Source organism: Scyliorhinus canicula, chromosome 4 (assembly GCF_902713615.1).
Source record: "Scyliorhinus canicula chromosome 4, sScyCan1.1, whole genome shotgun sequence".
Classification (NCBI taxonomy): domain Eukaryota; kingdom Metazoa; phylum Chordata; class Chondrichthyes; order Carcharhiniformes; family Scyliorhinidae; genus Scyliorhinus; species Scyliorhinus canicula.
Window position 1 is genome coordinate 53,160,709 of NC_052149.1, and position 27,749 is coordinate 53,188,457.

General features: G+C 46.2%; 1 protein-coding gene and 1 long non-coding RNA gene across 5 annotated transcripts in view; both read right to left on the reverse strand.

Moving 5' to 3' along the window:
- Nucleotides 1–27,749, reverse strand: part of osbpl9 (oxysterol binding protein-like 9) — a 291,865-nt gene that overhangs the window by 263,270 nt on the left and 846 nt on the right. The window lies entirely within an intron of this gene.
- On the reverse strand, nucleotides 19,097–27,623 carry LOC119964585. Its single transcript, XR_005460330.1, has 2 exons — nucleotides 27,402–27,623; nucleotides 19,097–20,295 (listed from the first exon to the last, which is right to left on the reverse strand). It is a non-coding gene; the product is annotated as an uncharacterized LOC119964585 (long non-coding RNA).

Genomic DNA, 27,749 nt, shown 5'->3' on the forward strand with positions numbered 1-27,749 from the left:
GATTGTCCAGTGTTTTCTGTTTTTGATTTACAATCAATACATTTAAGCCAATTAAAAAGGCATCATGTGATACTGCAGGGAACAATAGAAAAATAACCCAAACTACTCCCGCGCACTTCCCATATGGTTGAATGTACAAAGACACTGGCAAAAGGTTTGTAAGCAATTTGGAGACCCATCCTTTTAAAGTTGAACACAAGATTGAAAGTCTTATAACCTGCCTGAATACGATTGGCTGGGGACTATTGGGTATCCCATAAAATATTTTATTAAGAAAAGGATACCGTTGTACAAGGCTAAACGGTACAAACACTAATTTCGCATTGGAAAAAATGGGTACCCTCGTATATAAAGTTATTTTCTTTTGACTCGACAAACTCATGCTGGATTCTTCGTGGCGTTCACAAAAGAAAGCTTAAAAAAAAAGGACAAAAAAATCTAAACCAAAAAATAGTCTTGCTCTGAGCACACATAAATACAATTAATTACTCAAACCATTGGAATTTATGGTGCCACACTTTAATACACATGCAGTGTACGTAAAGGCAAAGGAAAAATCCATAGGACTAAAAACAATCACTACCATAAACCCTAATAATTAAAATAATAATAATAACCTTTATTAGTGTCACAAATGGGCTTATATTAACAATGCAAGAAAGTTACTGTGAAAAGCCCCTAGAAGGCGCTTGTTCAGGTATACAGAGGGAGAATTCGGAATGTCGAATTTACCTAACAAGCACATCTTTCTGGACTTGTGGGAGGAAACCGGAGCACCTGGAGGAAACCCATGCAGACACCGGGAGAACATGCAGACTCTGCACAGACAGTGACCCAAACTGTGAATCGAACCCGGGTCCTTGGCGCTATGAAGCATTGATAACCACTATGCTATCATGCCGCCCAGTTTGTCAGACAGTGTAGCACCAAGGATCCCTGTAAAATTGATGCCTGTAAAATTGATGTTAATGGGTATTAGAGGGAAACTCTCCACTGGCTGGTCCATAACTACTGTGGCTTTTAGAGGACAATCATAGAATCCCTCCAGAGCAGAAGGTCATTCGGCCCATCGACTCTGCACCGACCCTCCAAAAGACCTAGGCGACTCCCCCATGCTATCACCATAAGCCCACCTATCCTGCACATCTTTGTGCACTAAGGGACAATTTAGCATGGCCAATCCACACGCGAGAGAGAGAGAGAGAGAGAGAGAGAGAGAGCGCACGAGCTGGAGCACCCCGAGGAAACCCACACAGACATGGGGAGAACGTGCAGACTCCACACAGACCGGAGGTCGGAATTTAACCCGGGTCCTTCACACGGTGAGGCAGAAATGCTAATCACTGTGCCACCGTATCGCCCAATCATCTCAGGTCTAGGACACTGATGCAGGACTCCCCCAAGGCAGAATCCTAGCCCATTCATCTTCAGCTGCTTCAATCAATAACCTTCCTCCATCTTAAGGGTAAAGTAACATTCGGACCACAGAAATACAAAAATATTCTCCAGTAAGAGTCTAACACCTACTTTTCATATTCCATGGCATTACCATTGTCAAATCCCTTAGAATGAAAGGATTGGGGGAACGTAACTGGGCCAGATACTCTGGCTACGACAACAGGTCAAGGATCAGGTATTCTGCTGCAAATTACTCATCTGGCTCCGGTTTCCTTCCCACGAGTCCTAAAAGACGTGCTGTTAGGTAATTTGGACATTCTGAATTCTCAGTGTGCCTGCATAGACGCCGGAATGTGGCGACTAGAGGCTTTTCACAAAATGTAAGCCGACTTGTGACAATAAAAAGATTATTACTACAAGTCCCCAAAGCCTTTCCACTTCAACAAAGCACAACTCAGAAGTGTGATGCAATACTCTCCACTTGCTTAGATGAGTGCAGTTCTTAACAATACTCAAGTATCTCAACCCTATACATGATAAAGCACCCTGCTTGGTCAGCACCCTGCTTGGTCAGCACCTTACCATCACCTTAAATATTTACTTCCAAAGGTGCCGTAGGGTGTAGCATGAAAAAACAGTTGACATAAGAATACTAGTAAGAAGAAGAATAAGGGGCGGGATTCTCTGATCCTGAGACTAAGTGTTGACACCGTCGGAAAATCCATCACGTGTCAACACAGCCCCAGGATCAGAAATTCTGGCCCCAAGGGCAGCACGGTGGCCTAGTGGTTAGCACAACCGCCTCACGGCGCTGAGGTCCCAGGTTCGATCCCGGCTCTGGGTCACTGTCCGTGTGGAGTTTGCACGTTCTCCCCGTGTCTGCGTGGGTTTCACCCCCACAACCCAAAAATGTGCAGGTTAGGTGGATTGACCATGCTAAATTGCCCCTTAATTGGAAAAAATAATTGGGTACTCTAAATTTAAAAAAAAAAAAGAAATTCTGGCCCCTGCAGGGCAATGGAGCGCTGCTCCAGCTGCTGATCCCGCCGTGGAATGGGCGTCAGGGGATGCGCGCATGCGCAGTGGGTCTGGCGCGAACCCGCGCATGCGCAGTCCCATCGGCGCCATTCCCGCGCACGCGCGGTGTCTCCCTTGTCCACACCAGCCCCAACCCAACATGGTGCAGGAGTACAGGCGCCAGTGCGGAATAAAGGAGGTCGGGAGACAGAGGCCGGCCCGCCAATCGGTGGGTCCCGATGGTGGGCCAGGCCACATCGGAGGCCATACCGGGGGTTGGACCCCCCCTTCCCCACCACAGGCCGCCCCCAGACCTTTCAACGCTGAGGTCCCGCCGGCTCAGAGCATGTTAGAACGGCGCCGGCAGGACTCGGGAATTTTTTTTTAAAAATACAGCCTCTCGGCCCATCCGGGCCAGGGAATCACGGGGAGGGGGCCGCGTAGAGCAGCCCCCGACCGGCGCTGCACCGACACCTTACACACCTGTCTTTTATCCCAAAGAACCTGCTCATCCGGGCCACTGTCATGTGAGCCCGGTGAACGACCTTGCATTGTATTAGGCTGAACCTGGCACATGTTGTGGATGCGTTGACTCTACTCAACGCGTCCGCCCAGAAACTATCCTCTCTTTCTCCTCCCAACTCCTCTTCCCATTTGCTCTTCAGCTCCTTAGTCTGTGTATCCACTGACCCCATGAGTTCCTAATAGATGTCAGAGACCTGCCCTTCTTCCACTCACACTCTGGAAACTACCCTGTCCTGTAGGAGCGGGAAGGTTGAGACCTGCCTACGTAGAAAGTCCCGCACCTGCAGGTACCTAAATTCATTTCCCCTCGCCAATCCAAATTTCTCCTCCAGCTTCCTCAAGCTAGGAAGGCTCCCGTCTGTAAACATATCCCCCATCCTCTCAATCCCTGCTCTCTGCCATCTCTGAAAACCCCCGTCCATCCTGCCTGGGGCAAACCGGTGATTATTACAAATTGGAGACAAGACCGATGCTCCCTCTGCTCCCATATGCTTCCTCCATTGCCCCCAGACCCTCAGAGCCACCACCACCACAGGGCTGGTGGAGTACCATGCCAGCGGGGCTCCCATGCTGACCCTCACCCCACCACCCACTCCCTGATCATGGCTATATTCGCCGCCCAATAATAGTTACTAAAGTTTGTCAGCGCCAGCCTGCTCTCTCCCCAGCTCCGCTCAAGCATCTCCTTTTTTACTTGCGGGGTCTTGCCCGCCCATACAAAGCCAGTGGTCACTTTGTTAACCCATTTAAAAAAGGACTGCGGAATAAAGATGGGGAGACACTGAAACACAAACAGGAATCTCGGGAGGACCGTCATCTACACCCTCCCAGTTAGTGACAACGGAAGCGCGTCCCACCTCCGAAAATCATCCTTCATTTGGTCAACTAGTCAGGCCAGATTTAGTTTGTGCAGCCGTTCCCATTCCCACGCTACTGTAATGCCTAGATATCTAAAGCTTCCCCCTACCACTCTAAACGGCAGTTCCCCCAGTCGCCTCTCCTGTCCCCTTGTCTGGATCGCAAACATCTCACTTTTCCCCATGTTTAGTTTGTACCCCGAAAACTGGCCAACTTCTCCCAGAATCCTCATGATTTCTTCCATCCCCCCTAATGGGTCCGAATCATACAGGAGCAGGTTGTCTGCATAAAGCGAGACTCTGTGTTCCACTCCCCCCCGGAACAGCCCCTTGAAGCTCTCAGTGCAATTGCCAACAGCTCTATGGCTAACGCGAACAACAGTGGGGAGAGGGGGCATCCCTGTCTCGTCCCCCGATGCAGCCTTAAACAGTCCGATGTTGTCCTATTCGTCCGTACACTCACCACAGGAACCTGATACAGCAACCTGACCTAGTCAATAAAGCCCCACCCAAATCTGAACCGACCCAGTACCTCCCACAGATATTCCCATTCTATTCGATCAAAGGCCTTCTCTGCGTCCATTGCAACCACTACCTTCACCTCCCTACCTCCTGGGGGCATCATGATCACATTTAACAACCTTCTTACATTGGCCACCAACTGCCTTCCCTTAACAAACCCCGTCTGGTCCTCCACAGTATCGTCCAGAACACAATCCTCAATCCCAGAGAACAAAATTTGGCCAGCAGTTTGGCGTCCACATTCAATAGGGATGTCGGCCTGTAGGACCCACACAGTTCCGGGTCCTTGTCCCACTTCAGGATCAACAAAATTGTGGCCTGTGACATCGTCGGGAGAAGCACCCCACGCTCCCTTGCTATCTCTTCAATCCCGATCAGGTGCCCCAGCCCTTCTATCAGCTCCCCGTCCACCTGCGGGAAATTCAGCCCCCCTAGGAAGTGCCTCATACCCTCCGGCCCAGGTGGGAGTTCCGACCCATACAGCCTATTATAAAAAATCCTTAAAAGCCTTATTCACACCTCCTGGGGAGCCGGAGGAGATGAAGCATTCTTAGACGGACTGACCTTCTCAAAAGTGAGTAGGGGGCTGGTAGACGGACTGGGGGCCCCAATCAGAGCTGAGGAAGTACTGGGGGGGCTTGAAGGTCATGCAGTCGGGTAAATCGCCGGGCCGGATGGATACCCAGTGGAGTTCTACAAAAAGTTCTCGGAGATAGTGGGGCCGGTGCTGTCTAGGGTATTTAACGGGGCGAGAGACAGAGGGACGCTACCCCCGATGATGTCACAGACTACCATTTCGCTGATATTAAAATGGGTTAAAGACCCAGAAGTGTGTGGGTCATACAGACCAATCTCCCTGATCAACGTCGACGCCAAGCTCCTGGGCAAGTTCTTGGCGCTTAGAATTGAGGACTGTGTCCCAGAGGTGATTGGGGAAGACCAAAAGCAGACAGCTGGTAGCCAACTTGAGAAGACTACTCAATGTGATCATGATGCCCCCGGAGGGCAAAGAGGTAGAGGCAGTGGTGGCAATGGATGCCGAGAAGGCCTTTGACCGGGTGGAGTGGGACTATATGTGGGAGGTACTCAGAAGGTTTGGGTTCGGAGAGGGCTTTGTTGACTGGGTTAGACTATTGTTCCAGGCCCCAAAAGCTAGCGTGAGGACAAATAGGACAACATCAGAGTACTTTAGACTACATCGGGGGCCAGACAGGGATGCCCACACTCCCCGTTGTTGTTTGCACTGGCCATAGAGCCGCTGGCGATTGCCCTGACAGCTGCGAGGGGTTGGAAGGGAATGATTAGGGGAGGGGTGGAGCACAGGGTATCGCTGTACACAGACGACCTGCTCCTGAACGTAGCAGACCCGCTGGCTGGGATGGACAGTATACTTGGAATACTGAGAGAATTTGGCAGGTTTTCAGGGTACAAACTGAACATGGCTAAGAGTGAGATGTTTGTAGTGCAGGCGAGGGGCCAGGAGAACAGGTTGGAGGGGCTGCCATTTAGGAAGGTCGGAGAAAGTTTCCGATACTTAGGTGGCACGAGACAGGGGCAGGCTGCACAAGCTAAATTTGACTAGAGTGGTGGAGCAAATGAAGAGCGAGTTTAGGAGATGGGATGCACTCCCGCTATCTCTTGCGGGGAGATTGCAGACGGTAAAGGTGACAATCCTCCCAAGATTCCTGTTTATTTTCCAGTGCCTCCCGATTTTCATCCCGCAGTCCTTCTTCAAATGGGTCAACAAGATTATTATGGGCTTTGATTGGGCGGGGAAGTCGCCGCGGGTGAAGAAAGTGGTGCTTCAGAGGAACCGTAGCGAGGGGGGGCTGGCGCTGCCAAACCTCAGTAACCACTACTGAGCAGCCAACATAGCCATGGTAAGGAGTTGGATGGTGGGTACAGGGAGGGAGAAAGAATGGGTGATATGTTCTTTGAGGGGGGGGAGCTTTTTGAGCATGAGGGCCTTGGAGGAGAAATTCGGACTGGTAAGAGGGAATGACTTTCGGTACTTGTAAGTGAGTGACTTCATACGTAGACAGGTCCCATCCTTCCCACGCCTCCCACCAAATGGGATCCAGGACAGAGTAATCTCTAGGGGAGAGGTAGGAGAGGGGAAAGTCTTGGATATTTACCGTGAATTTATGAAGGGGGAGGAGTCCCAGACAGAGGAACTGAAGCTCAAGTGGGAGGAGGAACTCAGTGAGGAGATGGAGGACGGGGTATGTGCGGAAGCCCTGAGTAGGGTAAATTCAACTGCAACATGTGCTAGGCTCAGCCTGATTCAGTTCAAGGTCGTCCACCGAACCCACATGTCGGTGGCCCAGATGAGTACATTTTTTGGGGTGGAGGACAAGAGCGCTAGGTGTGCGTGAGGGCCAGCGAACCACGTCCACATGTTCTGGGCATGTCCAAAACTTAGGAGATACTGTCCAAAGCTGGAGGATTACTGGAAGGAGGTTTTTACGGTAATCTCTAAAGTGGTGCACGTGAAACTGGACCCTGGGCCCTCGGGGGGGGGGGCCATATTCGGGGTGTCGGGCCAGCCAGGGTTGGAAACGGGTGTGGAGGCAGACGTTGTAGCCTTCGCCTCGTTGATCGCCCGAAGGCAGATCCTGATGTGATGGAGAGCAACCTCTCCACCCTGTGCCCTGGCATGGCAGGGGGGGGCCTGTTGGAATTCTTAACGCTTGAAAAGGTCAAATTTGAACTGAGGGGAAGGGTGGAGGGGTTCTACAATTCATGCGCGTTATTCGTTATGCACTTTCAAGAACTGGATAACATCAAACATTAGTTGGGCGGTGGGGAGGGGGCGGGGAGATTGTATGTGTTAATGGTGACTATATCCTATTGTCATTTGTTTGCTAATGTTTGGGGGTTTGGTGGGAAGATGGGATCATTGTTATTGATATGGGGATCGACATTATATTCATTATTGCTTATCGTTGGTGGGTGCATATTTGGGTGGAGAAAATGTGAAAAAAGGTGGAGAATAAAATAAAAAATTTTAAAACCGCCCCCCCCATAATCAACTGGTGCAACCACACAATCAACGCCCGTGGCGGCTCCCGCACTCTCGGCTTCTGCCTTAGAGACCTGTAGGCCCTGACCATCTCTGAAAATGAAATGAAATGAAAATCGCTTATTGTCACGAGTAGGCTTCAATGAAGTTACTGTGAAAAGCCCCTAGTCGCCACATTACGGCGCCTGTCCGGGGAGGCTGGTACGGGAATCGAACCGTGCTGCTGGCCTGCTTGCTCTGCTTTAAAAGCCAGCGATTTAGCTGAGTGAACTAAACCAGCCCCTCTGGGGCCTTGTCCAGCATCTTCTCCACCAACCCAGCCAACAACCTCGACACTGTGTCGCTCGTTCGTTCCACACCTTCTGGCAGACTCACAATTCACAGTTTCTGCTGCCTTGACCAGTTCTCCTGCTCCTCAACCTTCACTCTCAGCGACTTACATAGTTTCCCCAGGATCCCCACCTCTACCTCCAGGAACACAATCCAATCGCTCTGGTCGAACACCATCTTCTCCATTTTGCGTATCATCGCCCCTTGCACCTCAAGGCACTTCACTACACAGTCCATCAATCCTCGCAGAGGTGCTACTGCTCCCTCAATGTCTTTCACCAGTCGCCATGCACCTCCTGCCTTTACTGGTGAAATTCGACTTTGATGAAGGCCATCAAATGCTCCATCTGGGGCTTTCCCACTGGTGACAACCCTTCCCCCTCCACCATTTTCACAATTGTTGCTGCACCACAGGTCCCCTCCAATCCCTTAGCCAGGTCTTGTTACTGTTTTTTGCCATGGGTTGCAGAGATAATGTGGGGGAGTAGCCCTGGATAAGATGCTCGTTTGGAAGGTCGAAGCAGACTCAGGTGAGCCGAGTGTCCTCCATCTACACTGTAGGGATTCTGATTCAAAGTTCAAGACAAAAACTTTGGCAACTCTTCAGCAATATGCAAGTTCTACGCTATTGGGAAACTGCCTTTTTTTTTAAAAAGTCATTCTTCGCTGGTTTCTGAAAATTTCCCAATCTTTTGCCTACCACTAATCTTCACAGCATTACAGACCTTTTTTCCAATGTGCTACAATGCTTAACTTCCTTAGTTAGCCACGGATGGTGCATCCTTCACATTCCTTCAACAGCACCTCCTAAACCGATGATATCTAGCAATTAAAAGGACAGTAAAAACTATATCATCATTCCTTCATAATCACTGGGCCAAAATCCTGGAACTCCCAAACTAACAACAGTGTGGGCAGTATCTTTACCACATGGGCTGCAATGGTTCACCACCTTGTTTGAGGGCACCTAGGGATGGGCAATCAATGCTGGCCTTGTCAGCAACACCGACATCCTGTGAGTGGAAAAAATAAAACTACAAAATTTCTTTCTTCTTATTCCAATCACCAAATCCTTCAGTTGGCATTATGCCTTTACCTCTCAAATATTTTTCTGTCACAACGAATTAAGAATCCTGCTATTATCAAAAGCTCTATTTTACTATTTACACGTTTTGTTTATTATGTTACATAAAAATGCAATGCTTTCTATGACTCGTTCTCATCACTGAAAACGGAAAACCTGAAGCTTGTCAGTTTTAAGCCGAATAAATTGGCGATTTTGTGCAAGGTGTCAAATTACATGAACAAAACTGGTTTTTCAACCCAAGAAGAATAATTCCCTTTTGTCTCAAAATTATCTAAACTGTTCAGCAGGTTTCAATTAGCTTTTGCATTATAACTAATCCTCCCATGTTCTATTTCCATAGATAAACCTAGATCAACTCAAATTGTCCACTGTTAAAAGCTCTAGCCTAATAATCAAGACTGATTTCAGTAATACTTTCCCATAATAATTTTGGTGCCTGCGTATGTGCCTCAAGAAATACTTATTGTGGTTCTGGGTGAAAGCACCTACAAAGATAATTCCAGATGCACTTTCTGGCTCTACTGGTTTGAACAGATAGTGGAAACTATAAATTATTTATCTCAAACCAGCAAAACCAAATTTGACTTGCTAAGAATCACAATTTAACACTAAGTGTCTTGGTCCTCAATTACATGCCTATTACACAGCCAGTATTTAAGCACTGCTGCTGGACTACACAACTGAACATTACAAATACCAGAATACCAGAAATAAAAACAGAAAATGCTAGAAATTCTGCTCATGTAGAAAGAGGAACAGAATTAAACGTTTCAGGTTGCAAATATCAGATTTTGCATAATACTTTTAACTATTCCCAATGTTCTTGATTTTGGGATTGACATTATATTCGTTACTGCTTATTGTTTATTGTTGGTGGGTGTAAATTTGGGAAAAAATGTGTAAAAGGAGAATAAAAATACTTTAAAAAAAAACTATTCCAAATGTTTTTCTGGCCTGCCTCGTAATTCTCCATGAACTTATGCTTGTCCAAAGCTGTGCTGCTCATATTGTATCCCACAGTTGATCTACATTGGCTGCCTGCCAAGGATCACCTCCACCCCCCACATACACACTGCCTCAAATAACTTCACCTTGCATCTGTAACTTACTCCAGCCTTACAACTTCCCATATTCTCCATTGCACATACCCCAGCTTCCCATGCATCTTCCCTCCCTTGCATTTTTCAGGCTCTAGTTTCCAATGCACTTTCCTTCCCTTCATCCTCCCGTTGGCAATCTTGGTTAGGATCCACATTTTGGAAATCCCTCTGCCTCACCACCTCCCTTGCATCTGGAGACTCTTTTGACCATGTTCATTCATCCTTTCTAATATCTCTTGTTTGTTTACAACTTGGGGAAGCATTTGGAATCTATTTCTGCAATTAAAAAGACTCCATAAATGCACATTTTTGATTGGAACACCAAGTTCATCACTAGGAGTGCAAAACTACTATTGAGGGTGATTGACAAAGTTCCATCTGCAAGCAATGATGGGAATGCAGCCTCAGAACTTGAGATCAGAGATCATCCGCTGCACTTTTGATGGTTCGGAAAGGCAAAGTCTGCCACAAGTGTCACCCACGTGAGATTCTCTCGTCAGTTGTGCGGGATGATCTTTGCTGACACCTTGTTTGCAGGACAGGTGTCTACTTTGGAGCTTGTGAAATCACATGTTGCCATTGTGGCAAATTACTGCCCCGCAGCTAGCGTTGGTATTTGTGTCCACCTTCACTAGTTTCCCACTCAGTCACGATTGATGCGGAGGGCTTTCATGTCTCTATTGACAGCATCCCCCAATCAGAGAATAGGGCACCCTGCTGATCCCTTGGCACAGGCTACCTCCCTGTATAGCAGATCCTAGCAATGCGGCAATTTTCCATCATGTGCAAATGTCCAAGCCAGAAGCCTTCTTTGCTTTATTAGTGCTACTATGCTTGGCATTTTTGCCTTAGAAAGGACGGATTCATTGATAATGTAGTCTTTCCAGGTGATGCCAAAGATGCATTGCAGACACTGGAGATGGAGGTTCTTCATAATTTCTCTTGGAAGGTGCAATTTGTCCAGACTTGTCACACAGTAATGTGCTGAAGATACAGGCCTTAAGTATCTTGGTCACATAGGTCAGTTTGTTGCTTTTCCATTCCTATTTTTTCAGTTAGCCAAAGTTGGGGTCATCCTTACCAATGCTGAGGTCTTCGTCAAAAGGAAAGTTGTCTTCCACTGTAGATTCAAGGTAGCAGAATTTGCTGATTACTTCCAGTGGTTTGTTGTTGAGTCGCATCACAACACCCTGCCCCAAAAATAGTTTCCCTGACATGGTGGTTTTGGAGAATTTCAGGCATGGGACAGATAATGCATGAGTGTTTGGAGCTGGTCTTCTGTCTGGGTAATTACCGCAGCCTCAGTAGCATACAGAAGTTGTTTGATCACGACATTCCGCACTTTTTGTCTTGTGGATAAGTTGAGGAGTTTCCGGTCTGATCATATGTGGAGGTACCCTCCTTCGTAGGGAAAGCATAAGGTCAGGAGGACAAGGAGAGAGATACAAAATAGCAGAGAGATCCGCGTTTCACCCCATCTGTCATCACAAAACCATCACTGAATGGCGTTGTGCATGTTATTATGGAAGAAATGTAGGCAGTGAAGCTTGGGAAAATGAGCAGATTTTCCCTAGGATCCAGTAGAGGCCCATCCTAAATCACTGTATTAAACGATTTGAGAGATCCACAAAAGCAAATTAGAGTGTTGTTTGCTGCTCTGGCACCTCTTTTGAAGTACAAAAAACAAAGTACAGCACAGGAACAGGCCCTTCAGCACTGCAAGCCTGCGTCGACCATGCTGCCCATCTAAACTAAAATCTTCTACACTTCCGGGGTCCATATGCCCCCTATTCATGTATTTGTCAAGATGCCCCTTAAACATCACTATCGTCCCTGCTTCCACCACCTCCTCTGGCAGAGAGTTCTAGGCACCCACTACCCTCTGTGTAAAAAAACCTGCCTCGTACATCTCCTCTAAACCTTGCCCCTCGCACCTTAAACCTATGCCCCTTAGTAATTGACCCCTATACCCTTGGAAAATGTCTCTGGCTATCCAGTGTGTCTATGCCCCTCATAATTTTGTAGACCTCGATCAGGTCGCCCCTCAACCTCCTTCGTTCCAGTGAGAACAAACCAAGTTTATTCAACCTCTCTTCATAGCTAATGCCCTCCTTACCAGGCAACATCCTGGTAAATCTCTTCTGCACCCTCTCTAAAGCCTCCACATCCTCCTGGTGTGTGGAAACCAGAATTGAACACTGACATTGACAACTGAAATCACATCCGGTGTTCGTCTCAGTTTCCATAATGGTTGATGATTTTTGATATTCCTATCAAGATGGTAGTTCCAATTTAGTTCAGTCAAATTTAATCGATGAAATGGCATCCTAATACAAAGTACTTACGTTCCTAGTATTCTTAATATTATGGCTATTGTGTGACTGGCTTTTGCCTTTGCTGCAATTTGCCTTAAGAATCAGCAATTCAGTGCAAGCCAATTTCCACTCAAGACTTTGTAACTAACAGGGTCAATTCTACAATTAAAATGTCAATATACTAATTGGTATTCTCACTCAGGGGCAAAGACGAAGGGCGAGTTGTTTTTTAAAAATAAAAATGCCACATGCATAGTACACTCTTCCTCCTTATGGAGCTCTTGGGAGAAGGACTGTGAATAACTGCCACAGCACTGAGTCTACCAGATATTCACAATGCACCCAATACTCCAGATGATTCCTAACCAATGTTTTATTTGGCATAGCATAACCTGTTTACTTATTCATTTTCTGCCTCAAGAAATAAAGGCAGCTAAAATGTTTTTGGTGGACTTCAGAAAATCCACCACTAGGAAAGCAAGAGAAACCATTGCTAGAAAATCATTGGAGAACAATGATATGATGAATCATTTCAAATGTTGCAGATTAGCAAGGACCAATTACCCCACCACCCCCTCACCACCGGCATAACCTTCTTTTAAATTGGTTTGCCTTTCCAACATATTCCCTCAACATTTGATTCTACCTCTTATTCATCGGAATGCACAGGCAGATTTTAATGAGCCACATTAATTGCTTTAATCAAGAGAACTGCACATATCACTACCTTTTCTGACAGACAGGGATGAATCATTTGGTCTATCAGACATATCACAGACAATCGTAGAATTTACAGTGCAGAAGGAGGCCAACTGGCCATCGTGTCTGCACCGGTCCCTGAAAGATCACCCTACATAAGCCCACACGTACATCCCAACCCGTGCCAGCAACCCCACCTAATGTTTGAACACTGCGAGGCAATTTAGCGTGACTAATCCACCTAACATCCTGCACACCTTTGGACTGTGGGAGGAAACAGGAGCTCCCGGAGGAAACCCACGCAGACAAGGGGAGAACGTGCAGATTCTGCTCAGACAGTGACGCAAGCCGGGAATCGAACCCGGGTCCCTGGCGTTGTGAAGTAACAGTACCAACCACTATGCTACCTTGCCTCCTTTATCATAATATGATTGTGCACCATGATCCCCAACAGCCCTCACCCTTATTTACCAGCTATTCCCTCAACATTTGATTCTACCTCTTATTCATCGGAATGCACAGGCAGGAAATGCATCTGATGAGAGAGGCAAGAAAAATACGAATATTAACTCAAGGTTTCCCAAGGTTTTTCTGGGCACGGAACCCTTTTGACCGAGTGCATTGAGGAAACCCCAAACATTATTGTGAAATAGGTACAACTGTAGAAAACAAATGAATAGATGTGTTTTCCATCTATGAACATCCATTTACTATCATTAAAACGTTATTTTATTCAAAAGAACTTAAGCCTGTCGACATTCCCATCCCTTCACAGTACACTCTATACTACCCTCTCTGAGGGCTAGTTTAGCTCAGTGAGCTAGACAGCTGATTTGTGATGCAGAACAAGGCCAGCAGCGCAGGTTCAAATCCCATATCAGCTTACCCGAACAGGCGCCAGAATGCGGTGACTAGAGGCTTTTCACAGTAACTTCATACTTGCGACAATAAAAGGTTATTATCAGGAGGTGGTTTAGCACATTGGGCTAAATCGCTGGCTTTTAAAGCAGACCAAGGCAATGTGGCGACCAGGGGCTTTTCACAGTAACTTCATTGAAGCCTACTTGTGACAATAAGCGATTTACATTTCATTTAGGGGCTGGTTTAGCACACGGCTGAAACGCTGGCTTTGAAAGCAGACCAGGGCAGGCCAGCAGCATGTTTCAATTCCCGTACCAGCCTCCCCGAACAGGTGCCGGAATGTGGCTACTAGGGGCTTTTCACAGTAACTTCATTTGAAGCCTACTTGTGACAATAAGCAATTTTCATTTCTCCCCAATACCCTCTCAATGGCCCACAAACATCCCCACCCTCTCCTCATGGACACTTTTCTCCCCACCTCGGACCTTAGCTCTCAATCACGTTGACCTCTGCCTTGGACTTTTAATGTTTACTCCAGCTCATCCAATTAGAGACCAGCTGACCAGTGCACCTATCAGTAGCCAATGCAGAGTGAAAATCACCTCCAGTTGGACGAGCTATATGGACATTTTTTTCAAATTTTTCAACAATTGCTCCTGCGGGAATCCCTGGAAGCCTTTCCCGGAACCCCAGGCTTCTGGGGAACCCAGGGTGGGATTCTTTCAGCTCGGGTCCGGGCCGGAGAATCCCCGCGAAGGGCACGAATCGCACAACGCCGCCCACACGCGATTCTCCGCTCAGCGCCATTGGCGCCAGCGTGCTGCCGATCGGGGGGCTCTCCATGGCCTCCCCGCCGATTCTCGGCCCAGGATGGGCTGAGCGGTCATCGTAATAAAAACTAGAGTTCGTCGGCACCGTTCACACCTGCTCTTAGCCGGTGGGAAAGGGTCGGGGTGGGGCCTCCCTTGTGGCCTGGCCCGCAATCGGAGCCCACCAATCAGCAGACTGGCCTCTCTGGATCAGCAGCTGGAGCGGTGTGAACCGCTCCAGTGCCGTGCTGGCCCCCTTTAGGGGCCAGAGCTGCTGATCCTGAGGCCGTGTTGACGCCGTCGAAAAATGCGACGGCGTTTCCAACGGCATCAACACTTAACCTCAGGATCTCAGAATCCCGCCCCCAGTTTGGGAAATTCATGGAAATTAAAATCTGAGAAATTCCCCTCCAGAGCAATAAAGAACAAATTCAACAAGTCTGCAATGACCATGAGACACATTGCACAACACTCCATCTACGTTTATACCAGCCATAGCGAGGATGTCACCCAATTACTCTAATTTCTTTCCTCTGTTCTCATGAAAGGTCATTCGTCTAAAACGTGAGCTGTGTTTTTCTCTCTCTACAGATGCGGAATGCCAGAATTTTCTATTTTTATTTCTGAATATCATCCAGCCCCAATTGAATACTTGCTGTAAACAAGTTGTGAAAAGAAATACTGCACATAGGTGAACCCATACCCTGCCCTCTTTTACTCCTGGCTGTAAAGTTTGGTCTGAACCCATCAGGTGGAGAAAATGGTGGTCAACACTCACTAGTCTTCCTTTTAGTTTAGAACATAGAACATAGAACAGTACAGCACAGAACAGGCCCTTCGGCCCTCAATGTTGTGCCGAGCCATGATCACCCTACTCAAACCCACGTATCCACCCTATACCCGTAACCCAACAACCCCCCCCCTTAACCTTACTTTTATTAGGACACTACGGGCAATTTAGCATGGCCAATCCACTTAACCCGCACATCTTTGGACTGTGGGAGGAAACCGGAGCACCCGGAGGAAACCCACGCACACAGGGGGAGGACGTGCAGACTCCACACAGACAGTGACCCAGCCGGGAATCGAACCTGGGACCCTGGAGCTGTGAAGCATTTAAGGTAACCACCATGCTACCCTGCTGCTTCTGAGCTGACCTCATACAGTTAACCCTTAAATTGCTGCTTTTGAAAAGGTGCTGTTTCTGATCCACCTGTTTTAGTTAGTAATAATAATAATAAATCTTTATTGTCACATGTAGGCATACATTAAAACTGCAACAAAGTTACTGTGAAAAGACCCTAGTCGCCACACTCCTGTTCGGGTATACAGGGAGAATTCAGAATGTCCAGGTTACCTAACAGCACGTCTTTCAGGACTTGTGAGAGGAAACCGGAGCACCCGTAGGAAACCCATGAAGAGACGTGGAGAACGTGCAAATTCCGCAGACAGTGACCCAAGCCGGGAATCGAACCTGGAACCCTGGAGCTGTGAAGCACCAGTGCTACCATGCCGCCCATGTTCATCCCAATTACCTCATTAAACTTATTTTGATGGCTCGATATAGTGCAGTGCTGCCACTGCGGCTTTTACTGTTGTCTGCTTTGTCAGCTACTGCTATCCGCTGACACTACTACTCTTGCTGCTAAACACACATTTCTTCAAACTACCCAAAAATAACACATCAATAACAATAATTGCCACAAACCCCTGCCCAAATTGGTCTCTTCTTATGTATTGTAACAATCTATCCTGGTTCAAGAACAGATGATCAACATATGAAGATAAAAGCAAATTACTGCGGATGCCAAAATCTGAGACAAAAAAGAACAGAAATGGTTAATTTCAGCAGGGCTCACAGCACCTGTGGCGAGAGAAGGGAGCTAACGTTTCGCGCATAGATGACTCGAGAGAACTAGAAATAGGGTCAGAATTATACTGTTATGGGGGAGGGGGGGCATGGAGCAGTAGGGCTGCATGGAGGGCCAATAATAGGTGGAGATTGACAAAGGTGTGGACAGAATGACAAAAGGAATGTAAATGATATTATCAAGGCTAAGAAGGGTACTGATAGTGGCACATTTAAAGAGTTTAGAATGTGTTAATGGCAGAACAAAGGTAAGCAGTGTGTCAAAGGTCAATTAGGAACAGGGAACAGATGGCCCAAGGGGGTGGGGAGCAATGGTGAGGGGAAAACAGATGGAAGAAATGAAAATAAATTGATAGAAATAAAAAGGAGGGCAGAGGCACGGTGGTTAGCACCGCTGCCTCGGACCCAGGTTAAATTCCGACCCCGGGTCACTGTCCATGTGAAGTCTGCAGATTCTCCCCATGTCTATGTGAGTCTCACCCCCACAATCCAAAGATCTGCCGGCTAGGTGCATTGGCCACTCTAAATTGCGCCCTAATTGGAAAATAAATAATTGGGTACTCTAAATTTATTTTAATAAGTTTTTTAAAAAGGGGGTGAAGGTAGAGGAGAGAGTTCAGTCTGAAGCTGTTGAAGGCTATAATATGCCTGATCGGAGGATGAGGTGCTGTTCCTCCAGTTTGCGCTAGGCTTCACGGGAACACTGCAGCAGGTCAAGGAAGGACACGTGGTCATGATACATAGCAGGACAGCGAGTTGAAATGGCGAGTGACAGGATGGACCGAAGGTATTCTGCAAAGTGGTCACCCAGTCTACGTTTAGTTTCTCTAATGTAGAGTAGACCGCATTGAGAGTGGCAAATTGGTAATTTTTTTAAAAATAAATTTTGAGTACCCAATTAATTTTTTCCAAATAAGGGGCAATTTAGCACCCTGCATATCTTTAGGTTGTGGGGGCGAAACCTACGCAAATATGGGGAGGATGTGCAAACTCCACACGGACAGTGTCCCAGAGCCGGGATCAAACCTGGGACCTCGGTGCCGTGAGGCAGCAGCACTAACCACTACGCCACCGTGCTGCCATTTTTTGTTACATATGAAAATGTTTTTGATGGCGTCATCATATCAGCAATGTTTAATTTCAAGGTTCCCTGAGATTAGCATTTCCAAGAAACATGAAGCGCATATTCAGGCACCATGACTCCAAATCTGTAGGTATTATACAGTTTGTAGACATATAGCAACCATGTGGTCTGATTGCTTTATTAACTGTCTCATAACCAGTGTATTGATGTCTGTCAGATTTTAAAGGCCCTATGAAATGTTGGGGTGGGAAAGAGTTTGGCCAATTTCTGAAAATTGCCCATTACAAACAGCCTTTTTACAGTATCTCTTTGGGCTTTTAAATGTTGGCTTCTTCTAAGTTGAATGCTTTCTTGCTGAGTGATACGACCACAAGGGACTAAAGTCCGATTCCTCAGATCATCTGTCACTTTTAAACCCCTCTCTTATTTCTTGCTGAGCCAAGAACTCGCACAAAGTTTTCACAGTCAGCTTTTTTAAAATGTCGTTATTATAGAAGGACTGGCTACAATACCTCCTGCTATCTAATCTAGTTATAATGCTTGAGCAAGCTATGAACAATGAAAGTTGGCCTTGCCAGGAACGCACCATCTTATGAACAAATGAAAAAAAATGCATGTCCCTGGTTCTGCCTAAACTATCTAATTCAAAGTCCAGTCCCTTCCTTATTTTAAAGTTTTCTATCAATTCTATCCAAAATCCACATTTTCCTGGAGTAAAGTCAAAATCTATTGCACTAACAAAGGACTTTTAACCTCAGTATCAACCTCCTGTGGTCATGCCCAAAATATTTCCAGGGCCTATATATTACCCATAATGTGAGGAAACTAAAACTGCACACAGTTTAGTCCCAAAAGGTCTTCTACAAAGACAATTGTGATTTTTTTTAAATATACTGTTCTCAATTTTATTTTGAAATTTTGCATACATTTCTGTGTCAATAGGGAAATCAAAAAGAAAAATTGGGAAAAGCAGAAAAGACCTTGTCATAATATACACACAAAGTATAAGATGCTGCACAGGCAGACATTCATTGACACACAGGATGACCAATTAGCACACAGAACACAGCAGCCAATCACCAGACAGGACACGGCCACTATCAAGCCAGAGGGCACTAGTTTTCCCGCTCTCTTGGGATGCAGCCTCTGAGACAGCCAGAGCCTGTGAGCAACAACTCGAACACCCACCATGTGGTAGTAAGATAGTCTGGTCAGGTTAGCCTCAGGTCTCCAGTCAACTCAGCATAGCGTCAACCCATGTTTAAAGCATGTTTAATAGTTAAGAGTTAATAAAATAGAGTTGCATTTCTCCAAGTGTTGGAAGCCTGTCTCTCTCACTGCTATGGTACACGCAGTCCTCGCAGGCCCAGCATATCCAACACATCAGACCTGACTCATCATAAGTTTGTGAAATAAGAAGATGCATTTCATACAGTATTACAGACCCTGCCCGCCGCAACATCGCCATGGACGGGATGTGGACCATGTAAAGATCCATTGGCCTCAGGCAGGAATTTCTGGTCGCTGACTGAGCAAGTGCGACCAGAGAATCCCGCCCTTGAGTACAACTTTGAAAGAGCAGTGTATGTTAACAAAAATGTCAGAAACTACATATGGTTTAATATTTAACTACGCACTGATGTTTAAAACTTTATACAGAAAAAGTTTAAGGATTTAAATCTGATATTTGGCTTGTCATTACAACATACCTTAAAATGTAACATTGTAAAGAATTCAAAAGATGTAATACCAAAGAATTGATTGCACCAGGCTTTACGGATCATAATCATGAATCTGTATAAATCAGAATGATCAGCAGCAAAAAATGTAAACTTAACTGCAACAGACAATACTACAATTTTTGATATACAGAAAACAAATGTATCAGGTTGCTATAAACTCTTGAAATTCCTACCTCCAAACATAAAATCGACCATCAGAATTCCTCATAATGGAAACCCAGAAAAGTGGCACCCTGAAGACGACAAATTTCTCTACATAATTCCGATGAATTTTTTTTTAAAAAGCCAATGGATGTGCAGGTTAGGTGGATAGGCCATGATAAATTTCCCCTGAATGTCAAAAAGGTTAGGTGGAGTTACTGGGTTATGGGGACAGGGTGGAGGTGTGGGCTTAAGTAGGGTGCGCTTTCCAAGGGCCAGTTTGATTCAGGCCGAATGATTGTCGGCGGCGGGGGGGGGCACACACCAAAGAATAGGAGGTAAATCCAAGTGCATAACATATATGGTTATAAACCATATTGTTAAGCTGATGGAGCTTGATTTTTTATGTAAAAAAAGTTGTTCACTTAAATAAATAAAAAAGTGAAATCTTGTGGTGCAATTCTATTGGTTGAAACAAAATATTCATATTTCCCTTTAAATGTTGACATTCCCTGACTGGATTGTAACAGCAATAAAAAATAACAGCAAGCCTTGTCCAAACCACTGCAGTCCTCATGTTAATAGCACCTACAACGGCATTAAGTAGGTTTCCTATATTTCTGCTCTTGTCCATCTTGGTGATAGAGGTTGCAAGGCTGGAGATGCTGTTTAAGACAGACTGGCAAGCTGGTAAAGCACACACTCTGTAGATAGTACATCATGCAGCTATGGTGCACCAATGATGAAGTGGCGAGTATTATATCCAGACGCAAGGGCTGTTGAACTTTCATTGTATTGTTGAGGCTGCATCAATCGTGTATACCATCAAACAAGTTACTTGAATAAAGTATTAAGCCATTTGTCACAAGCACCAATCCTCTGCCCTGCTCTTGTAACCATGGTGTTGATAATGCAACTGCAGTAAAGAAAATGTTGATGGCATTGAGATGGGGATGGAAGCTCAATTATATTGCACTTTAATATAGTCATACATCCAACCACCAGTTTCCATACCCAGGGGACTTTTAGGTTTAAGCAGTATTTTAAAAACAACACTAGTGAGGCCATTACAGTGTCCCAGACCAATCACTTCCGGTAAGAGGAAGACGTGCATGAGGTAGCTCCTGCTATTTCTGTTCAAAAACCCGCTTGCTTAAGGGAATAAGGTGCCCACATCAGGTATATTCCCAGGAAGACCGGGGGAAGAAGCCCGATAGTGTGAATTCATTGACTGAATCAGAGGTTTTTGGGGCTCGTCAGTGGAAAATGATGGAGGCAGCTTCTGTGACGCCGGCCACTCCATTAATGGCCTTAATGCCTACCAGCATCTTGGAGGCAGGATTTGAGAAACAATGGTGGGCAAGTTGATGGAAGAGGCCCTGGCTCCCATTCGGTTGGCATTGCAGAAGACCAACGAGGCGGTAAAAGCACATGGCGCTAAAAAGTAAGGCATGGAAGCGGCCCTTTCAAGGCACAGCAACCAGATTGCCTCTCTGGAAGCGGGATGTCGCTGATGGCTGAAGCGACTAAAGCACTGAAGGCAAAAGTGCCTAGCAGACACTCCGACAGAACCCATCCGCCGCGAGCTGTTGTTGAAAAATTTCACAACTCAGAAAAAAAAAAAGAGCAGGTCCTGAGATGGGCAAAAGAGCATTGTGATTACAAATGGGAAGGCCACAGTCAGGTTTTACAAGGATGTGGAAGCGGAGCTGGCAAAGAAGTTGGCAGTGTTCAAGGAGGCCAAAATCGCCCTGTATAAAAGTGGAGGTCGATTTGGGGTGGTGTACCCAGTACTGTCGAGTTTGACATTTGAGAGTATTTTTTGATGTGCTGGAGAAGGTTGATCATCCACATAGGTCGATTGTGATTTTTTTGGATGTTGGGGATGGGCATGTGGATATGGAGAGTTGTTGGGGGTCCCTTGTTCTTGTGTGGGTTGAATGTTTTGCAAGTTGAATTTGGGTGTGGGTTTAATTCTATGGGTTGTTTTTAGTTCTATTTGCTGTAACTTGTGAAAATATATTTCTCCCTGTTGGGTTGTAAGGGGTTTTTATATTTTGCATCCTTTTTCTTCACTATGGACGGGATCACCCTGCTAACTGGTGTTAGCTCACTGAAGAGGTGCGGTGGGGTGACTGCAGTTCATTACATTAAGTTTTGCTTTAGAAAGCTTAGTGTTTTTGTTCTGTTTGGGATTAGGTTGGTTAGGTTTTAGTTGTTTTTGGTCACCTTACTGTTTTCTGTATGTACATTTGGGCATGGTATTGTTCGAGGGTGATGGGGCTGGGATAGTTTGCTGACGGTGACTGCAAATTTTTCTTTGTTTAGTCTTGTTGGTGGGTTTGGTGGCCATCTTGGGTGGGCCTGGTTGCTGTACTTTCTATGTAACTGTTGGATAATTCCTCCTTGGGGGAAATGGCTGACTCCGGATCGAGGGCTGTGGGAGGCCCCTATTTATTTGGTCACCAGGAATGTCAGGGGGTTGAATGGCCTAATGAAGAGGTCAAGGGTATTTCTCACCATTTGATTGCTTATGTGGTGTTTCTACAGGAGACTCATTTGCAGGTCAGAGACCATACAAGGTTGCGGAAGGGGTGAGTGGGACAAGTTTTTCTTTCAGGCTTTGATGGTAGAGCTCAGGGGGGGGGCAATCTTAATTAATAAACTCCCACAAGTCCTGAAAGACGTGCTTGTTGCATAAATTGGACATTTTTAATTCTCCCTCGGTCAACCCAAACAGGCGCCGGAGTATGACGACTAGGGGATTTGCACAGTAACTTCATTGCAGTAATGCAAGCCTTCTTGTGACAATATTAATTATTGTGACATGGGTTCAATTTTCTGCCCATAAGATCTTGGTGGACCACAATGGTAGACACGTTATTGTTTGTGGGTCTTTGGTGGGAATCTCTGTGGTCCTGGTTAATGGATACGCTCCGAATTGGGGCGATACAGGTTTCATTAACAAGCTGCCAGCCTTCATCCCGGATTTGGATCAGTTAATCTTGGGGGGGGGGGGGGGGGGGGGGGGGGGTTTAGTACTACAGTCAGGTCCCTCCCAATGCCCGCCATGAAGATTGGATACGGCGTTATGTCCACAGCCTTTGGGAAATTTTATTTTAATTTAGAATACCCAAATTCATCGTTTTCCAATGAAGGGACAACTTAGCATGGCCAATCCACCTACCTTGCACATCTTTGGGTTGTAGGAGTAAAACACACCAAACACGGGGGGGAGAATGCCCAAATTCCACACGAAAAAGACCCGGGGCCGGGATCGAACCTGGGACCTCAGTGCCGTGAGGCAGCAGTGCTAACCACTGCACCACCGTGCTGCACCACACTGGGAAATATATTAATTAAAACATGAGTTTCTCTCCTACATTGTGGGAAGCCCTTAAGGTGGTTATCGGAGGGAGATAATTTCCTACAAAGCCCACATGGAAAGGACTGGTGGACGATCAGTACTCAATTGCCCCCACCCCAGAGTTGCTGGCAAACAGAAAAAAAGTTGCAAACACAATTTGAATTTCTATCACCAGGTAAAGCAGTGGACCAGCTGCAACATTCGAGGGGCGTATTTTATGAACACAGGGAGAAGGGCAATCACCTTTTAGCTCATCAGCTGAGGTGGTAGGCAGCTTACTGGGAGATTGTGCAGATAAAGGACTCGAGTAGCAGTCTGGTTTCTGTCCCGTCTGAGCTCAGTGCAGCTTTTGAAACATTTTAAAATCGGGATCTTTACAGATTGGAGCATCAGGTGGAGAGTTCAGCAAGGAAGGATTTTTCGGATGGGATATCCATCGCAATGGTGGAGGGGGAAAGAGTTGGAAACTTTTTTCAGCCCAGAAATTAGGAAATGCATTGTGTTGATGTGTTTGGGTAAAGCCCCTCCTGATGGTTTCCACATTGAGTTTTAAAAGGTTGCAGAACAATTCATCCCTCTAATTTTAGATCTGTTTAAATGATTCATCATCATGGGGTTCATTACCCAATACACTTGAGCAGGCCTCTCACAGACCTCTATTTCACCTGATCCTGAAGGAGGACAAGGACCCTACAGAATGTGGGTTGTATCAACCCATTTGACTTTTGAATGCGGATGCTGTTACATGCAAAAAGTGTTGGCACTACTGTTGGAGCCCTGCCTCCCAGGAGTGATCTCGGAAGACCAGACAGGCTTCAAGGATCAGCCAATTGTCAGTCAACATATGGAGACTGTTAAATGTTGTCCTCTCCCCCTCTCAAGTGCCCGAACCGGAGGTGATTATTTCCCTAGACGCAGAGAAGGCATTATGGTGGAGTGGGAATTGGGAGGTTTCGATTTGGGCAAAAGTTTATATCCAAAGTTTGTTTACTTTTTCTAGAGCCCCACGGCTAGAGTTTGTACAAATGGGGTGAACTCTGGCCAATTCCGCTGAATAAGGGCACGAGGCAGGGTGGTCTGTTGTCTCCGCTCCTTTTTGCTTTAGCAATAGAACTGCCAGCCATAGCACTGAGGTCTTTGAGTGAATAGAGGGGGATAAATCATGGACGGGTGGAGCATAGGATGTCCTTAAACACAGATGATCTGCTTCTTTATATTAGGGACCCAGTATCCACTTTGAATTAGATAATGAAGCTACTTTGGAGTTTTGGCTCCTTCTCTGGGTCTAAGTTGGATAGGAGTGAATGCTTTCCGGTTAACCCCCCCCCCCCCCCCCCCCCCCCCCCAGGAGGGGAGCCCATCTGCAGAGATTATCTTTTCACCTCGCCAAATCCAGCTTTTGTTAACTGGGTACCCGGTGGCCCACGATTGGGCCTCGCTTCATAAAACTATATTAGTCGGGTTAATGGGGTTAAATCTAACTTACAGATGTGGGATAACCTCTCCCTGTCATTGGCGGGAAGGTTCCAGACTATTAGGATGAATGTCCTCCTGAGATTTTTATTATTTCCCCCCCCCCCCCCCCCCCCCCCCGTCTCCCACTTTTCTCCCCAAGTCCTTCTTATCACAATGAACAAATCAGTGCCCACTTTTAGTTAGGCAGGTTAGACTCCAAGGAGGGCAACACGGTGGCCCAGTGGGTTAGCCCTGCTGCCTCACAGCGCCGAGGTCCCAGGTTCGATCCTGGCTCTGGGTCACTGTCTGTGTGAAGTTTGCACATTCTCCCCATGTCTGTGTGGGTTCACAGAGATTCGGGTTCCATATGGTGGCGAGTTCTTGTAAGGGTTACAGCCGCAGTGCTTTCGTAGCTGTATCATTGCAAGGTTTTCTTGAAACTCTTGGGTGTCGACCCAGAGTCTGGAAGCAGTCCAGACAGCATTTTAAACTTAGCGGTGTCTTTGCTGGCCCCTAGATGCACAAATCATCTCTTTATGCTAGCAGGTTTAGAGTGAACGCAAGGGGTTTGGAGGTTTTGGGGACTTGTTTGAGGATACAAGGTTTGCCAGCTTTAAAAGAGCTGTCAGAAAATTTTTATTGAAATAAATTTAGAGTATCCAATTTTTTTTTCCAATTAAGGGGCAATTTAGCGTGACCGATCCACCAACACTGCACATCTTTGGTTGTGGGGGTGAGACCCATGCAGACACGCGGGGAGAATGTGCGAACCCCACACGGACAGTGACCCGGAGCAGGGATAGAACCCGGGTCCTTGACACAGTGAGGCAGTAATGCTAACCACTGCACCACCAGAAAACTCTCAGCTTCCAATCTGTTTAGATATTTTCAGATTTACAAGTTTTTGCATGGAGCTGTTCCCTCTTTTTCTCTTGGCACCACCTTCCTCTCTGTTGGAACAGAATCTTGTCTTTGGCCATGTTAAAGGCGGCGGGGGGGCCCATCTTGCGTATTTGCAGCCAGATCCTATCAATGGAATCCACGCTGTTGGTGGAGGTAAAGGTAAAATTGGTGGGTGAATTGGATCCTATTCTGGATGGTGAGGTGCGGAGTGAGCCTCTTGTACTCGGCTTAGTTTGATCCAGTTGAATGAGGTGTACAGGGCTCATTTAACGAAGATGGGTGTTTTTTCCTTTGGGGTGGAGGACCGGTGTGGGTGTTGCTCTCAGGGGCTGGCTCAACACACATACATTGTGATCTTGTCCAAAGTTGCCATGGTGTGAAAGAAAGAAATCCAGATCCTCACCAGAGATTCTTAATGTTGATCTGGGGCCATGTCCATTTGTGGCCATTTCCGGTATATCAGACTCACCAGTGCAACAGACGGGGGTGAAGACAGATGTCCTCACCTTTGCCTCGTTAATAGCCCGGAGACAGGTTCTGCTTGGGTAAAGATCTTCCACTCGACCCTGTGCCTCAGCTTGGTTGGGTGACCTCATGTCATTCTTGCATTTGGAGACGGTCAAGTACACCATTCGGGGGTCGGTAGAAGGTTTCCACCTAAGATGGGAGCCATTAATTTCCTTTTCTAAAGAGTTATTCACCGTCAGTTGTCATGCAGTTTGGGTTAATGTTGGGGAGTGTGGATTCGTGATTGTTTATGGGTTTTTTGCATTGTAACTTGTATTAACTATTTCATATTATTGTATTTAAATTTAAGAGTCCCAGCCTGAGACGTACAGAACTAAATGGTCCAGGTCTGGGACAGTATTTAAAGGGCTTGATAACGAGTCCCAGTTGGATGGGCCTCCGAGCCCTACGGGGAGATCAATAAAGTGTCGCTTGTGGTCGTCCTGAAGGTTATCACACACTTGTATCATGAAGTTTTGGATTTGCACCGGCCATGGAAAAATAAGGCTTTAATAAGTGATAGCAATGAAATTCTTCAGGGGCGAGACGAGATTGGTCAAATACAAAAAGTCTGAAAATTGGTGACTACAGCCAAAACAGTCCATAGATATTTTGTGATAATGAACCATGCCCACATTATAGCACAACGACCACAAGATGTAGGAACAGAATTAGGCAGTTTGGCCCATCAAGACTGCTTCGCTTATATGTTTCTCCTTCCCATTCTCCTGCCTTCTCCCCATAACCCCTGATCCCCTTATTAATCAAGAATCTATCTATGTTTGCCACATTGTCGACTGTAGGGAAGCGGAGTTCAGTTAATCGGAGAGCTGCCATTACAGGTGATGTTCGGCTTGGCAGCTACTCAGCTTTTGTTGTTGCATTTTCAAGGCTCCAATTTCACACGATTGCATTAGACGCCGTTACTATTCTAACTTTTGATGCATCTCTCTTGGAAGACCAGGCTTTTGGCATCATTCTGGCTGACTGGTCTCTTTATCTGTCTTTTCCTTTTGTTCTGACTCGACAAATGAGATGTCATATTTATGTGTGTATATAGAGGTGCTTTTTGAGGTTGCCAAATATTAGTTCTCATTTCATCGCATTCACTGTGCCATCTAGATAATGTACTTTGAAATTTGTAAATCAATCATTTTTGAAATCATTAGATAGATAGATGGATGCATATTATTCTGACATGCTGACAATTAAACTGCACCCAAAAGAGCAGTGTCTCACTTCTTCACATGGAAAGAGAAATTGAAGTGATAATTTATGTTCACCTTGAACAAAAGCATAAAAGCTGAGAAATGGAAAATCAGCCTGCCATTTCCAGCCAATAAATGGGGCATAGGGCAATTTTAAATAAAGCTAATATGGCATAATTTCTTGACCCCTTAAGTTCCAGTAATGTGCTTAAATATTTAGTGACTTCTGAGAACAAGAGCAATGTCCAGTTCTGCAGCGCCCACAAGTTAAAAAAAAAAATCTTATTTTGTTTAACCGTTCAGAAGGTGTGGATTTTGCAATATTGAGCATTTTTCCCCTCAAATAATCCGATTCGGGACGGGCAATTTGCAAATGAGGTTATCGCTTAAATAGAGGTCGGTTGAATACTACAAATACACAGTGCTTTCACAAACAAATCTTCATCAAAATTTCCCTTTGTTTTCGGAGATGTCTCGATCCGGTTACTGTGCGTTCGTGAACAAAAGGAAACAAAGGTTCGGCAAACATTTTAGGATAAATACTGAATCCGTGGAATAACTGACTCAGACGCTTATCTCTACCTCGTATTAAGATGGGTAATGCGGGTCACGCACTCTTGGAAATGATCAAGCGCCAACACTCCTGTCTGATTGTGTGAATTTACCCCAAGCTCTGTAGGGTGTACTCGGAGGAGAATCCTACCACCGGCTGACAAGCCGGCCATCACTCAGCCGGGCGCCCCCGTTACCACGGCGTCGACTTATCCAAGCTGCCAGCACCCCGCCGACCCTTCAAGCGCAAGGCCCGCCCTTCTGCCACCTGCTGATTGGGCGCCGCCGTTCAATTGACGGGCCGGCCTTCGGAAGGCTCGAAGCCGATTGGTCCATTTCGCTGTCACACACATCGTCAAGCCCAGCCCACGAGAGCCG